The 16,101-nt window shown below is 41.4% G+C and overlaps 1 protein-coding gene and 1 pseudogene across 1 annotated transcript in view; both read right to left on the bottom strand.

Annotated features, from left to right (window-relative positions):
* Window positions 1-16,101, bottom strand: part of PITPNC1 (phosphatidylinositol transfer protein cytoplasmic 1) — a 231,980-nt gene that overhangs the window by 194,661 nt on the left and 21,218 nt on the right. The gene's annotated exons all lie outside the window — the stretch shown is intronic.
* On the bottom strand, window positions 9,036-10,196 carry LOC139038958 (RNA-binding protein 4B pseudogene; annotated as a pseudogene).

The raw sequence follows: 16,101 nt of genomic DNA, 5'->3' as shown, positions 1-16,101 counted from the left end.
AGCCAGCAGTCTTTTTTCCAGCACAATGTGTGTTTGGAAAGTGCCTGCTATGTGGTGTTCTTGTCCACATCACCACATTTAAGCATGAAACAGAAAAAAAGGAAAAAGAAAGGAAAAAGCAAAATTGTAGCTAAGCTCCCTCCTCCCAAACTCATAATCAGCAAAACACTCTTTCTTGTCAAAGGACCAAACACATGAACTTCAACGATGAGAGCCTGAGAGTCGACAACACCACAGTGATCTTTAAATTCAAGCAGTACACTGCGAAAGCACATGGACTGTTACCCAGTGAGAAGTGGAAGAGAAACTTCCCAGGGAACAGCGATGGGCAGGAAATCCAAGGACCAGGTTGAGTGTTGACTGTGTAACTGACTAGTTCTGTGATGATGAGCAAGTTGGTGGCTTCATATTCATCTACAGTTAAAACACTGGATTAAATGGTCTAAGGTCCATGCCAATTCAATATTCTAAGATTTTAAGGCTATTTCTTCAATACCTAGGCATTGCTAAGACTCCACGACACTGATCCTGACTCCCAAGGCTGCACTGTGGTTGCTGGAGAGATTTTGCTTGTCACTCGCCAGTACAATGGGATAGGTTTGGAGAAAAACAGGAAAGACATGTCCTGAATGACATGTGTGTGGTCCCCTTAAGTGAAAAAAATTACCTATTTCATGTCTTCCCAAAGGGTATGGAGTATCTTTCTTCTAAGACAGACCAGACTAACTCAGGCACTGCTCTGATAGCTGTATACTATCCTGTGCTATTCTACTGATACCTATTATCTATTTGACTCAAGTAGGAAAATTTTAGAAGCATTTTCAAAATAAGAATACAGAATATGTTTTATTTCTAATTTGAGTAATTTGAAGTACCCATGGGATTTGCTCTTCTTAATACACACAGTTTTAGGCAAGACAATGAAAGAGTTCTGAGCCCTAGAACACAAATAAAGGCTAACCCCTGCAGCAAGGGTGCTGAGGCTGGAAAATACCCAGGCACCTTAAACTCCTTATCCACCACTAATGAACAATGGCAATCCAGAGGCTGACAGAGAAAGTATGGAACATCAACAGGTACTCACTTTGACAGACAATTCTGGGGACAGAATACCTGCCACAGGTAATAAATCACTTCATTTACCTTTCTAGCAGTGCACAGTGGATTATACCCATACATCACTTTGGCCTCTCTTTTCTGCCCTGTTGACAAAGGACACACTGAGAAGGATGGTGGGAAAACTGGGAGAAAAAAGGCAGGAAAACAGAAGAGCTCTGTCCCTTGGCCTGTACAGTCTAAGAATTAATGATGATGATGATGATGTGCAGTGTCACTGTTTTCTAAGTATCAGCTCCATCTGTAAAATCTTACAGCACTTTCTGGATGTACCAATGAAGTGACTATGGGTTGGAAAATAAGGTTAGCTTTCTTCCCAAATCCCTTAGCACACACTATATATCTATAGTCTCAACAGGATCATAAGCACTTGGCTTTCCTAACAATGGGTGAGTTTATGGGTTTCACCAATGATACTGTTTAGAAATTGGTACCCTGAGAAGCATAGCAGCACAAATCTTAATATGGTAAATGGGACTTTCTGGTGCAGCAATATGGTGGCAAATTAAGACAATGTGGAAAAAAATTTCTCACTACAAATATTCAAGAACTGGGTAAAATATAAAAAGGAAAAAGCCAAGTGAGAGCATATTATGAGTGGATCCTGAGACTGCTTTGGTAACTTACAGACCTGCATTTTAAAACCCAAGTGGATTAAGGAGTAAAACCGTGAGTTGCCATAAGGCAGAGAGTTGAAACTAAAACTCTTCAGGTGAGGCAGGATCCTCAACAGGTGGCTTCCTCAATGAAGACCGGGGGAAAAGTTCACCCCCTAGAAAAGGGATCCAACAGGACAAGCCTTGTGTCCCTGAACTCTGAGTGAAAAAGAAAAACAAAAAAGCCTCTCCTCTGAAATACGGATATCCAGAACTGAGCCTTGAACAAAATAATCCAGAAAGTTCCAAACTAAAAAATTAGCAGAAACACTGGCTCCAAACCAGTGATACTCCTGAGAGCTCTAGAATAAGCAGTGCAAATTGTTCTGGAGGGACACAGCAACCACAACAAACAAAACTGTTAGAATGCCAGGAATTTGAGATCATAAAATTCAAATTTGAAAAAGAGAATACAAAATACAAAATAAGTGTGTCTAAAGCTATAAAAGACATAAAAGTAGGGAATAAAACCCTGAGGGAAAAAATATGAAAAACAGTCAGATGTAAAAATAAGCCAAATAGAGACTCTAGAAATGAATATTATAATCATTGAAATTAAAAAGTCAACAGATTAAGTTAAACAGATTAGACACAAATAAAGAGAAAATTAAGTAAAATGGGAGAAAGATTTGAAGAAATTGTCAAGGTGTATTACAGAAATAAAAGGGGCATGAAAGAATAGCTTGACTCCAAAAGCACTTAATGCAAGACTCAGATGATGCAAATATAGAGACTGTGTCAGCTTGGACCCTCTAATAAGCAGATGCCAAGAAAAGATGTTGGGAAGAGAGGGATAGGTAAAGAGAAGCCTCAGACCATGATGCAGGTGGGACCTGTGAAAGGTAAGGGAGAAAGGAAGAGTGTTGGATAGGATGAGACGCAGAGTAAAGCTCAGTTCTAAGAAAATTCTGGTCATGCAGTGGAGAGATCTTGAACCAAAATCATGCATTAGAAGAGTCCTACATCCTGAAGGAATGGGCTGGCACTAGTACCCCCATCTTACTAAGCCAGCAACTCGAACAGCCCGGGGCAAGTGTGGCTTTTGAGTAAATCTTGAGACACAGCATCTGGGGTCTCTCAACTATGCTTCCCAAAGCAGAAGATCTGGGAGGCATATTTCATGGTTGCCAAAATGAAGGGGAGCAATATTTTAAGAGATAATAGTTAAGGATTTTCCAGAATTGTAAAAGCCATATATCCTCCATGTAGAGAATTAACAGCAAGTTCCAAGCAGAATAAATCAAAGCAAACCCACACATGCGATAGTTAAATGGCAGAATATCAAAGGCTATAAAATGCCAAAAACGAGGAGAAATTTGAACTAAATGAAAAGAAAATAAGTTGGTAGGTAGGATAATTGGAGTTAATTTCAGACTGCTTTCTAAGAAAATAAATTTAAGGATAACAAATTCAGCAGAAGGAAAAAGGGAGGAATTGATAAAACAATTCAGTAAGAGACAGGAAAGGAGAAAAAGAAAGCAAAGAAAAACTATGGGAAATAGAGAACATGAAGTAAGAGAAATAATTTAGTTACTATAAATGCAAACAGATTAAAACAGCTGGTTAAAATTTAGCCATATTCTATTTAAAAAAGGTTCTTATAAATAAAAACCTCTTACTTACTTTACCACTAAGTAAAACCAATTACTGGTTCTTACACAAGACTTAACTGATTTCATCAATGAGATAAGGTCCGTTTCTCATCTGTAAAATGGGATGATAATGATAGACTTATTTTTGAGTCTATAATACATTTTTCTTAAAATAACACAAAGAAGTGAAAAGAAAATGTTAATCATTCAGTCGCATCTTGACTCTTTGCAACCCCGTGGACTGTAGTCCACTGTACCCTCAAGGCTCCTCTGTCCATGGAATTCTCCAAGCAAGAATAATGGAGTAGGTTACCATTCCCTTCTCCAGGGGATCTTCCCAACACAGGGATTGAATCTAGGTCGCTTGCATTGCAGGCAGATTCTTTACCATCTGAGCCACCAGCAATGCAGCAAAATGTTAACATTTGTGTAATTTTTCTGGTGGGTACATAGGTGCAAGTTTCATTATTGTCTGTATATTTTAATCTATTTGAACTGCTTCAAAAATAAGTGTTGGAAGTCCAGTGGTTAGGGCTCCGAGCTCCCACTGCAGGAGGCATAGGTTCAAGTATTGCTGGGGGAACTAAGATTCTGCATGCCATGTGGCATGGCCAAAAAAGAAAAAAAAAAAATTTTAACTGTTTAAATCTATTAAGTCCAATAATCAAGTAAAAATATAAGACCACAGTAAATGACAATGTTCTTATACACCATTTGGGAGGGTATGAACTATACACCTTTCCTAGAAAACAATTTTGTAAGATACACAAAAACTTTAAAAATGTAGACACTCTTTAGCTCAGTGATTCAATTCTTGTAATTTATCCCAAGGAATTAATCAGAGGTGTGTACAAACACGTATGTATTAGTTTATAACTGAGTTACATGTAATGGTGAAAAATTCAAACAACTTTAAATTTGTTGGAAGCTGCTTCACTAAACTGTAATGCATCTGTATAACAGAATAGTGTGCAATCATTAAGATTCAGGTTAAGGCTGTATAAGATTGCTAATGACAAGTATATATTAATAAGTGAAAAAAGAAACAAAGCATTATGCATAGTATGAGCTTGTTTTAATTAAGAAAGCATATGTATATATATGTAAGCAGACAAAGGCCCACCAGTGAAGCATGATTCTGACTGACTCTTTTCATTGTGTTTTCCTGTTTTCCCAACTGTCTGCAGTGAGCATATGGTACTTTGCAGTTGCGGGGGGGGGGGGGGGGGGGGGGAAGCAATCATTATTTCTAAAGTAAGTGGCAATACTTCCAGTTTATACTCTAATGCAGGGATCCACAAACTATATCCTGCATGCCAAATCCAGCCTGCCACCCTGCCTGTGAGTTAAGAATGGTTTTACATTTTTATATCCTTGGAAAAAATAAAAAGCAGAATAATATTTATAATCTGTCATTCTAATCTTTGTATTCAATCTTTACAACAACCCTGTGAAGTTGGTACTATGGCCTGTTTTATAGATAAACGAACAGAAGCTCCAGGATTGGTCAGGTAAGTGGTCAAAGATCTCACAGTTACCAAGTCTTTGTGGAAATTCAAACCCAAGGAGTCTTACCCCAGACTTTACCTAAACTGCTCCTCCATGTGAAAAATCCACCACTGTGAGGGCCGATCTGCATAGGTGAATCTCAGGGTGAAAGACCACAGTGTTTCAGGGAAGCTTTGAGATTCAATCTTGCTTCTACCATGATGATATGCTGTGCTCAGGTGCTTCCTTCGTGTCCAACTCCTTGTGATGCTATGGATTGTAGCCTGCCAGGCTCCTCTGTCCATGGGATTCTCCAGGCAAGAATACTGGAGTGGGTTGACATGCCCTCCTCCAGGGAATCTTCCTGACCCTGGGATTGAATTCATGTCTCTTCTATTTCCTGCACTGACAGGCGGGGGGTTCTTTAACCACTAATGCCACCTGGAAAGCTCATGATGATAGGAAACACAAACTCTGAACTTCGATCAACCAAAATGTCATCCTCCTGAAAAGAATTCCAGGGCGAAAAAAAAAAAAAAAAAAAGAATTCAAACACTTCTCTGGTGGCCGAATGTTACGAAAACACCTGCCAACGCAGGGGGCACGGGTTTACTCCCTGATCCAGGAAGATCCCACATGCTGTGGAGCAGCTAAGCCCGTGCACAGCTACTAAGCCCACACTCCCAGAGCCGGTGGTCTGCAGCGAGAGAAGCCACCACGACAAGAAGCCTGTTCACTGCGGCAAAGAGGAGCCCTGCTCACCACAGCTCGAGAAAACCCTCGCGCAGCAGTGAAGACCCACCACAGACAAGACATTAAATAAACTAAAAAAGACCAATTTCCACTCTTTTCATCACTAGACCTGCACTGTAGAAAGCTGTACTCTTTTATTATTATTATTCTGTTTTGAATTTCATCAATAAAAAGTGGTGGAAATTTGTTTAGTCTCATTATGTAAGGGCATGGCAACCCCCTCCAGTATTCTCGCCTGGAGAATCCCCATGGACAGAGGGGCCTGGGGGGGGAGCTACAGTCCATGGGGTCACAAAGAGTTGGACATGACAGCGACAAAGCACACACACACCTGGAACCACAGAGTAACCAAGAGCCCTAACGGCTCTCTCTTTCAAGCCCTTCTACAGCTCTTTCTACTGCTATGTCTGTGTATATATATATATTTATCCATTATCTCCCATCAAGAGGCGCACTAAAAAAAGAAAGTAAAACTTAGTTTTTGGTTATTGCTTCTAGCAAAGATTTGTTCAAGGGAAGAGACTTGACGTTTATGTCATTTCTGAAGTTAATTAACTTATCAGTGTTTTTTTTTTGTTACCAAAATAACTGAGAATTTGGCCCACCCTAAGTATGGGTTTGTTCATTCACTCACTTAACAAACCCTAAGCATAGCTTACAGATCAGAAGATATATATCAATACAACAAAACACATTTTATAATAGAAAGCAGTTTTAAATGACTACAGGAAATACAAATTAAAACCACAGTGAGACATCACCACACCCATTAAAGTATCTATAATCAAAAGGACAGATAGTACTAAGTATTGGCAAGGATGTGGAGAAAGCAAAACCCCCATACAGTGCTAGTTAGAATGTAAAACATAAAATGCAACAGTCATTTTGGAAAATGGCCTGGTGGTTTCTTTGAAAGTTAAACATATGACTCAAAAGTTCAACTCCTAAGTGTCTACCCAAAAGGAATGGAAACATGCATCCATACCAAGATTGGTATACAGATGATCACAGCAGTATTTTCATGATAGTTCTAAACTGGAAAGAACTCCAATGTCTATCAACTGGTAACTGGATAAACAAAATGTGGTATATCCACACAATGGAACACTACTTAGCAATAAAAAAAGGCCAACTATGATACACTCAACAACATGGATGAACTAAAAAACAGCATGCTGAGGGAGAGAAGCAAGTCTCAAAAGACTATATTGTATGTTTTTAAAAGATATTTCTAGAAAAGACAAACTATAGAGACAGAAGCAAATCAGTGGTTGCCCAGGACTGGGGTGAAAGCAAGGGCTATCTACAAACAGGCATAAGGGAACTTTGCAGGGTGATGGAAAGTTCTACAACTGAATTGCGGTTGTGATTGCAAACATGTATGGATTTACCAAAACTCATCATTACATTCATGGGTGGATTTATGGCATGCAAATGAGGGTTCAATAAAGCCGTTTAAAACAAAACTATAGGAGCAAGGGGGCAGCTATCTGCTTGAATTGGAAGAAAATGTAGGAAAGCTTCAGAAGAAAAAGTTTGAGGTAACATTCTGATAATTGACATTTAACTGAAAGAGATTTAACAGTGTGCAGAGGCTGGAACTGGAAGGTATGAAAACTTAAGTAGGATTTAGGGAAAGAAAAGAAAGAGGTGATACTAAAAGTTAGGCTACACTTAGGTAAGTGAGAAAATAGAAAGGTGTAAGGAGTTGGTACTTCGTTTCACAGGTCGTGGGAAGTCATTAGGGAAGCTGGGGTGGGGGGTGAGTGACTATCACATCTGAGTTTTAGAAAGCTAACTCTAAAGGAAAAGTAAAAGGAAAAAAAACAACAGGCAATGCCCAGGGAAAAGACATAGAACCAACTATTTAGTTTCTCATGAGGTGGTGGGAAAGAAGACAATTTCTAGATGTCACTAAAACAAATAAGGATGAGTGCTGAGTGCTTAGTCACTTCAGTCGTGTCCAACTCTTTGTGACCCCATGGACTGTAGCCCGCCAGGCATCTCTCTCCGTAAGATTCTCCAGGCAAGAATACTGGAGTGAGCTGCCATGCCCTCCTCCAGGGGATCTTCCCAACCCAGGGATCAACCTGTGTCTAGGTGCATCTCCTGCATTACAGGTGAAATCTTTACCACTGAGTCACCAGAGAAGCCCATGATAGGAGCAAAACCAGATTTGGGGGAAAGAGGTGACATAAATATTGTCTTAGGTTGATTGTGTGATGCTGTCAAGATATTCAAGTACAAATATCCAGCATACAAACAGGCAGAAATGGAAAGACTGGAGGTGATGCTGTGGCGTGGAGAAATCTTAGCAAAGAAATAGTCACTGAAACCACCGAGCTAAGATTCCTATGGACTCAGACAAACAGCAGGAAGTTATGGCTCAAAATCAAAGAGGCTAATTACAGAGAACTCCTTGGTGGGCCAGTAGTTAGGACTCAACACTTTCACCTTCGGCCAGCCTGGGTTTGATACCTGGTGGGGGGGGAACCAAGATCCTCACAAGCATGAGGGCCAAGAAAAGGCTAATTATAGCATCTACTCTGTCCTCCTTGCAAAGATATTAAGAAAATGCTTTTCCTTCTCCTTTTTTTTTTTAAGGGTTAGAAACATTTATTTGTCAAAATATCTTCTAGAAATATGGGAAGAGTGGAGTAAAACAAGGCTAAGTTTCAGCTAATGCTGTACGACGACCATAGGTCAGACATAAAACAATCCAAACCCCAATGGTCCTAGCAATTTCAGAAGATTAGTTTCATTGTTAGAGTCCAGGGCTAACAGAAAAGTAAAAGGTTGCTTGCCCTCTCACAGTCATTTTAAAAGGAAAGGAGAGGAGTTCCCTGGTGGTCCCCTTGGTTAGGACTAGGTGGTTCCCAGTGGTTAGGACACGGTGCGTTCACTGCTGGGGGGGTCAAGTTCCATCCCTGGTCAGGGAACTAAGATTCCTACATGCCATGCACAGGAGCCTAATAAAGAAAAAAATTTTTTTCATTTCAAATTTTAAATAAATAAAGGGAAACGGACACGCTGCAGGTAGACAGCAAGGAGGAAAGCAAGATTAGAGGAATTCCACTGCACGGGGAAAAAAGGGATGGCCAGCATCATCCTTATCCAGGGCAGCTCAGTGGCTGAGAATACACAGAATGGATCAACAGGCTATAGAGACTAGTATCAGGAAGAAAGAAAAGTCAACTTAGAAAAATTAAATTAAGAAAGAAAACACAGTCGGTCACAGACTCCTCTTTTTTAACCTAAACATGAAGGAATGGAACCATCTCAGCAAAAGGGGCCGTATGGAGCAAGTTCTCCTACAGGACCGCCCCCCGAAGGCTCGGTCGGCCATTGTCCTACCTCCAGTTTGTGAAAGGCTGAGTACCACTCCTCGGTCCACATCCTGCTCCTGCTCCTGCCGGGCCACGTCATACCGAAAATTCCCCGCAGCTGGTGAAGCCTGGGACAGCGCACCTCTGGCCCATTACGAAGCCCTCTCCAGCTGTTGGGAGTAGAGCTGCGGCAGGAATGGGGCGGGGGATCCTGTCCCTTTCATAATAGAATCTAGTGGTGACAGCAGCAACAGTCATAGCAGCTGAGGTGGCAGTAGGGTTTGAGTTTGGCTATGGGGGGCGGGGGTGGGGGTGGGGGTCTGTCCAGGGATCAACAGGAGTGGAAGGACTTCCCTGCTGGTGCAGTTGTTAGGATCCTGCACTTCCACTGTAGGGGACACAGGTTCGATCCCTGGAGAAGCAACTGAGATCTCGCATGCAATAGAGTCCAAACAAACAAAAACCCCTGGAGTTGAGGTGACTGGTCACAGCTGTGCTCTGGTCTTGAGGCACATGGGCCACGTAGCTGTTCAAGGAAGCTACCGCCGCCACTGCCTCCTGAAAAGCGGACTCTGTATGCGCTTAGCCTAGTTAGTAGCTGCGTGCTCCCGATGCATCCTCCTCATACATGGATTCCCTATAGTCCATGGGGTCCGCTCCATACTTCTTATTGTACTACTCAGTAACGTCGGCCATGACATCCCTTTGATCTCTTTTGACCAGTGATCCTCTTTTCCACAACCGATAGCAGCCACTCTGGTCTTCTCCCACACCAGGGGCGGTTGGAAGCTGGCTTGTGTACAATGCCACGCGCATTCATTTGCCTTGAAACTCTGTGAGTCAAGGTCCTCTGCCCGTTCCATGTGTAGGAAGGCATAATCTTTCACGATGTCACATTTCATTCCACCACTGGACCATACTCCTCGAACTTGACCCAAAGCTCTCGTTTGGTACAAATAGGACACATTATGCATACATGCAGCCTGGTTGACGCTTTGTTTCTATTCTTGAGGGCTTCCTCATTGATGTTCCCTCCCTGCAGCTTTTACTGGTGCAGGTTGCATATGGCACACTCAGCTGCATCTTTTTCTCTATGTGCACAACGAAGGTTTTGTTTGGTTGCTATAGTTTTGTTCTGTTGTTTTGGCGGGGCTTGCGGGATCTAAGTTCCCTGACCAGGGATGGAACCTGGCCCATGACGGTTTGCTGGCCCTCACTGACCTTCCTAACCACAGGACCCACCGCCAGAGCATTCCCAAAGACATAGTACTTAACGATGTCACATTCTAGCACCTTCCCATGCTGCTCAAAGAGTGGATCTCCTGCTCTTCCTCCCAGAGCAGGTTTCCGATGAAGAGCGTTACCACCCTGACAGGAGCCTCACGGATGCGGCAGTGGCGGCGGTTCCTTCGTCAGAAAAAACTCTACAAAATGGCGCCCGGCGCTGAGCCTCGGTGGTGCGACGTGCACGTCTTGTGCGCCAACTCACGTACGCGCATGCACCAGTGCGTGCTAGCGCCCCTCACCCTTGCAGTAAACGTATTGCTGTTCTTCAGTTTGCACTTAGCAGACCGCCAACCGATTTTTGCAGTTAGAGATCACAAAACGAACAAGGCCAAAGATGATGCCCCAACTGAGGACAGATATATAGATTGGAGAGCAGAATGCTGAACATATCAGAGGCAATCTGGACCATATAGAATCTGCTATCTAGAAAGCAAGGTGCATGCTTTAGTTGTCTTTGGAACTCTCTAACTGTGGCTATGAGTACTAATCTGCTCTTTGAAGTTAAGGGTAGGTAGGTCAGTCCATCTGTTGCCCTAAGCTCATCTACACCAACAAAATGCATATCAGTTCTACTGTCTTGTCAATAATATATTGTGCAGGTTGGTACCTTGGAGATCTACTTGAACTTCCCAATGCTCCCAAATGGCTAACAGATGGAGAGGAACAAAAAATTTCAAAAAAGATTGTTGAATACAGGGTACTAGGAAATACAGACAAAAGAACAGTAGGCTAAATGCCAGAAGATCCAGATTCTATACTCTATTCTTCCACCATGGACAGGTTAATTATATTCTGTTTATGTACAAATGGGAATAGGATGCATAGATCAAAAATTGAAAATGTGTTTCATAACACATAGTAATACTGCTTGAAAGTTAGTCATTACTACACACAACCCCCTGTCTATTTAGGGGCCAAAGGAGTTAAAGTTGTGCTCTGTTATTTTAGGAGATGGGTGTCTTTGATGATAAAACTTGAAAATAATTTACAAGAAGTCATACCTAGAGGTGGACTACTGCAGTATAACAGATTCTCCTTCTACACATGACCTTTAATTCTGCTCACATTTATCCTTTTGGGTAAGAGAACTTAGAACATGACATGAACTTAGAACATGAAGAACACTTCATTCCTCAGGCCCCCACCCACAGTGGATGTGGCCCTTCTCCAGCACTGAGTCACCCTCTTCCCCATGCCTTCTGCTTGGGTGGCAGCCCACCAAGCCTGAAACCCAGTTTTCTGGTGTCTCTACCTGGCCAGACAAAAAGTTCTCTGCATGCAGGGTAGAGCTCATTTGTCCCTGTCTTCTCAGCACGTGGCATCATGTAGGGTTCAAAAACTAATCCCCAACGGGAAACAGCGGGAAACAGCAGGAAATTAGGAGGAAAGATGCCAAATGGCACATATTAAAAATAATTTTTATACTATCCTATTTTTTAAAATAAAAATTGTATCTACTTGGGAATTCCCTGAGAGTCCAAAGGACAGGACTCTGCGCTTCCACTGTAGGAACCCAGGTTCAATCCCTGGTTAGGGAACTCAGATCCCACACACACAAAAAAGACATATGGTGTATGAGGTGATGATTTGGGATAAATGATTACTACAGCCAAGCTCATTAACATATTTCCTCTTGTGGTTACCTTTTTGTGTATGTGTGTGATGAAAGGAAAAATTAAATTTTAAAAGGCTCCTTTTAAAAATGCATTAAGCCATAGATAAGTGGATACACAGCATGTGGTACCTACATACAATGAAATATTATCCAGCCTTCTAAAGTAAGGAAATTCTGACACATGCTACCACATGGATGAAACTAGGAGGCATTATGCTTGGTGAAATAATCCAGACAAATTATTCCACTTATACAAAAATTCTAGAAACGGAAAGTAGAACGGTGGTGCAAGGGGATATGGGGGGGTTAGTGTTTAAGGGGTACACAGCTTCTGTTCGGGTTGACAAAAAAGTTCTGGAGATGACTAGTGGTGATGGTTACACAGCATTATGAAAGTACTTAATGCCACTGAACTATACACTTTAAAAAGGTTAAAATGTAGATTTTATGACACATATAACCACAATATTTTTAAGTTTCCTATGCAGTATTCTAAGGAAGGATACAGGACTGTGACCTTTGGCCCATTTTTAGATGCCTGTTTCTTCATAAGTTGCATTCTTAAATATCTAACTGATAGCAAAAGGAAGAAAACACATTTAGCATTCACACACCTCAATGTCCAAAGGTCCAAAGTCATTAATCTGGAAAAATACCACAAAATTCATGAAACTGATTCAAAATTTACTTCTAAACTGTGAGAGCAAAAAAACAAGTGTGATTTTAATTCGGTTTTCTGGGCATGCAAGTGTTGTCTTGGTTGACTTGTTATTTTAATTATTGGTGATCACTGGCTACCAGTACTAACCTCACTGCCAGAAAGATAAACATTTAAGCAATTAAAACATTCAAAACCGGAACTAGCAGAGAAAAAGTTTATGTTTCTAACATTTTCCTTTTAGCATCAATTGTGATTCATATATCAAAAGACTAACCTTTTAAAAGGAGAGGAATTAGCTTTCATATTTGACTATTTTGGTAACCAGCTGTATAGAAAACTAACTCCCTTTCCCCACCCCCAGACAGAGAAATTTGTTGAGCTTGAGATTTCTAGATTATAATGCTGAAGTTCTTATGCAAGTAAAACCTCCCAAAGATGTTAGATGTCTTGTCAAGGTAAAAACAGGAAGATTTCTTCCTTTGATATCTGTCAAGAAAATATAAAGCTATGGTTATTACTTTCTTTAAAAAGTTCTTTTCCCTTTAAAGAAAAGTGTGTTTATTCCAATGGTGGTTTAACAAATAATCACAGGTCCTCAGCAAGCCTTCAAAACGAGTGATCAGAATGTAAGAAGCTGACAGACTCCAAATTAAACCGACACTACCCAATCTAAGGTGTCAAAAGGTGTGTATTAGTATCGTCCAAAGCAAGCCTTTGGGGGTCACTTTTAACTTCTTCAGACACCAAGTCTTTCCAAAATCAAACATGGCAGCGGAGAAAAGGCAAGAGAAGGGGCCTTGCTATGTCAATGTGGACATTCCTTAGGAGGTCAGTGCAAATCAAAGAAATACAACCAAATGGTTTTAACCGTGTGGGTGACAAGGCACAGGTGTCAGGCGGGAAAGAGCGAAGAGATAAAAGTATTAAGAGCTTAAAAGAGGTGATGCACCCACCTTTGCAGTTCAGTAAACACAGACTAATGGTAATTTTTGTCTTTGGGTGGTGAGACAGGACTGCACCAGAAGATCTTATCCCTTGGGAAGGACAAGAATCACAGAGTCACAAAAAAGGGGAGAATGATCCCGTGGCTCTAGACAGATCCAGCGGAAGGAAAAAACAGGTAACGTGAAGATGTGAATAAAGCATGCAGGAAGCACCTACAAAGGGCAGCTTCCTGGATTCTGGAGAAGCCTGGTACCCTCTTACGCATGTTGGGGTGCCCTCCCCCATACTAGAAGCATCTGGTTCTAGAAGAGAAAATGACTTCAATATGGGTGGAAGAACCACAGACAGACACATAGTCAGGGACACACGAAGACCAAGGTGATAAAAAGAAAATACCCAGGTTAAGCCCATAAATCATTTTCAATGAGCCGTTCCAGAAAAGCACTGTGGTGAGATAGGTAAGTCCTGGGGATGTGACATACTGGCATGGAGAGTGTGGGTAACAATACGCTATTATACATTTGAAAGTTGCTAAGACAGTAGATCTTAAAAGTTCTCATAAGAAAAAAAAACCTAAAAAAACAAAAACAGCCATGTGTTTTCGGATCCCAGGTGAAAATTTCAGAAAATAGACACCTTCAAAGAAAGGAGACTTCTCTCTGTGGTTTTGAAGACAGAGTTTCACATCCACCGCTCCAAAGACCCAGAAAGACTTATTGTGCTGGGCAATTGGGGTGTGCAAGCTTTGAGACTAACACAAATAATCAAGTCTCCTTTAGAGATCCTGAAGTATCTTTTTAAGAGATTCTATGCTTCTATTCCTCCTAGTTTGTTTTTTATAAAATCTTAATTGGAAACGAACTTGTTTCTTTACCAAAGACTCCAATTCTATTATACCCTTCTTAAACTTGCTCATTTTTTCTCCATTTTATTTTTTTGAAACTCAGAAGAATTTCCTCCTTCTCTAAGTTGAAAAGTCTCCAGAAAAAGGATTGGTTGTGCCCTAGTTTTAGAAGGTGATGAAAAGGCAAGTCGCTAAAGCAACATGGAGAAAACTACTACTTGTGGCCTCGGGGAGGAGAGAAAAAAAAAAAAAAAAAGAAATCAGTCAAACAAAGATACCTGAAGTCTGATTGGAAATTCTGGGGCAATCCAAGCCTTAGCTCCAAATGCCTAAACAATAGCCTCTATTTATGCACAGTTCGAAAGGACTCATTGCATCAGAAGGTACCTTGTGAATAAGAGTGCAGCTAATTCTCCCAGCAGCAGAAATCCACTCCCATGAATAACAAAGCTTCACTCTGTTATTCATAATAAGGATTAAGCTCAGTAGGATAAAATACACAGTTGCCAGGTCATCTTTGCATAGGGCTGAGTGTGGAAAACCAGGTGGTTGGTTGGTACAGAAACCAGTTCTTTTTTTTTTTTTTTTTTTTAGAAACCAGTTCTTTAAATGTTCTGTGACAATTTCTTTTGCTGTTTAAGGAGAAATCAGTTAACAGAGAAAGTGCTTTGAGAAAAAATTGAAGGGCACTAAGTCGATATTACTACTGTCCTCAGCCCCGTGTCACTACTGTGAGCACAGACCTCCAAAGGAACACACTGTTACCTAAAACTAAAAGATCCCACAGTCCATCCCCTCACCTACAAGGCTGCCTCTAAAGCATCAAGGGCCTGGTCCCCTATCTGTTTCACACCTAGGTTTTCCTTCTTGTTCCCTCTTCCTGCCCTGACCGCTGTGTTTCAGCAAAAACTATATGCTGACACCTTGTGCACACATGACTTAGAGCTTCCCACTTAACAACTTTCTTTGCCAAAATCTATATTCATCCTTCAAGGCTTGCTTTAAAAGGGCTTTCCCATGACCCCAACCCAGTGGAAGTTCTTCCTTGCACGTGGATGATACTGAGTTTGCACTCAATTAGAAGTTTAATGTTCTTATTGAAGTAATTCTATGTGGAATAATATGTGATCTGGGATTTGAGTGGAGGGTGGGGTATTACAAGATACTAAATTAGCTATAAGCTGACTGTTGTAGTTGCGGGATGGGCCCATGTGGGGGGTCTCTCTCCTTTTGCTTCTGTTTGAAAGTTTCCATAGTAAAAATCTGAAAATATTTAGTGTCACAAAGCTGGCTAATGACAACCGACATTCAAAACACAGGATCGCCTGACGTTAAGGGCTGTTAAGAGCAGAGCCTCTTGACTGTGCTATTGTTTTTCATGAATTATTTCATAGTTGCTGTTACTGCTTTTGTTACTGCTTTCGCTGTATCCAGTTGTATTCATTATTCATTTGACACGAAAAGCCCGGCTGCTCTCCTCAAGGAGAGCTGGCAGTGTAACCGGGGACACAGGTAAACAGATAAATCACAGTGGAATCCTAAGTGAAACAGCCAGGACAGAAATCGAGTGGAAACAAACAGGTTTCTATGGGAAAACAGAGCAAGTAAGCCTGCTTTAGGGAGCTCAAAAAGGCAGTGCAGTCAGGAGATGGAACTCAAGAGCTAAGCAGGGACGTCCAAGGTGAATGAGTTTGGGGCCAGGAGTACAACCCTGACAGAAGATATGACCTAGACAGAGACGCAGTTCTGAAGTTGAGTGGTAAGGAAGGAACAGGGTCAGATGCGGAAGATGCCCTGGCAGGGTAAGTGGGGGCCCAG

This window comes from Odocoileus virginianus, chromosome 17 (genome assembly GCF_023699985.2).
Source record: "Odocoileus virginianus isolate 20LAN1187 ecotype Illinois chromosome 17, Ovbor_1.2, whole genome shotgun sequence".
Classification (NCBI taxonomy): domain Eukaryota; kingdom Metazoa; phylum Chordata; class Mammalia; order Artiodactyla; family Cervidae; genus Odocoileus; species Odocoileus virginianus.
Note: the sequence above shows the minus strand (reverse complement) of the source record. Positions and strands in the feature narration are given on the sequence as shown.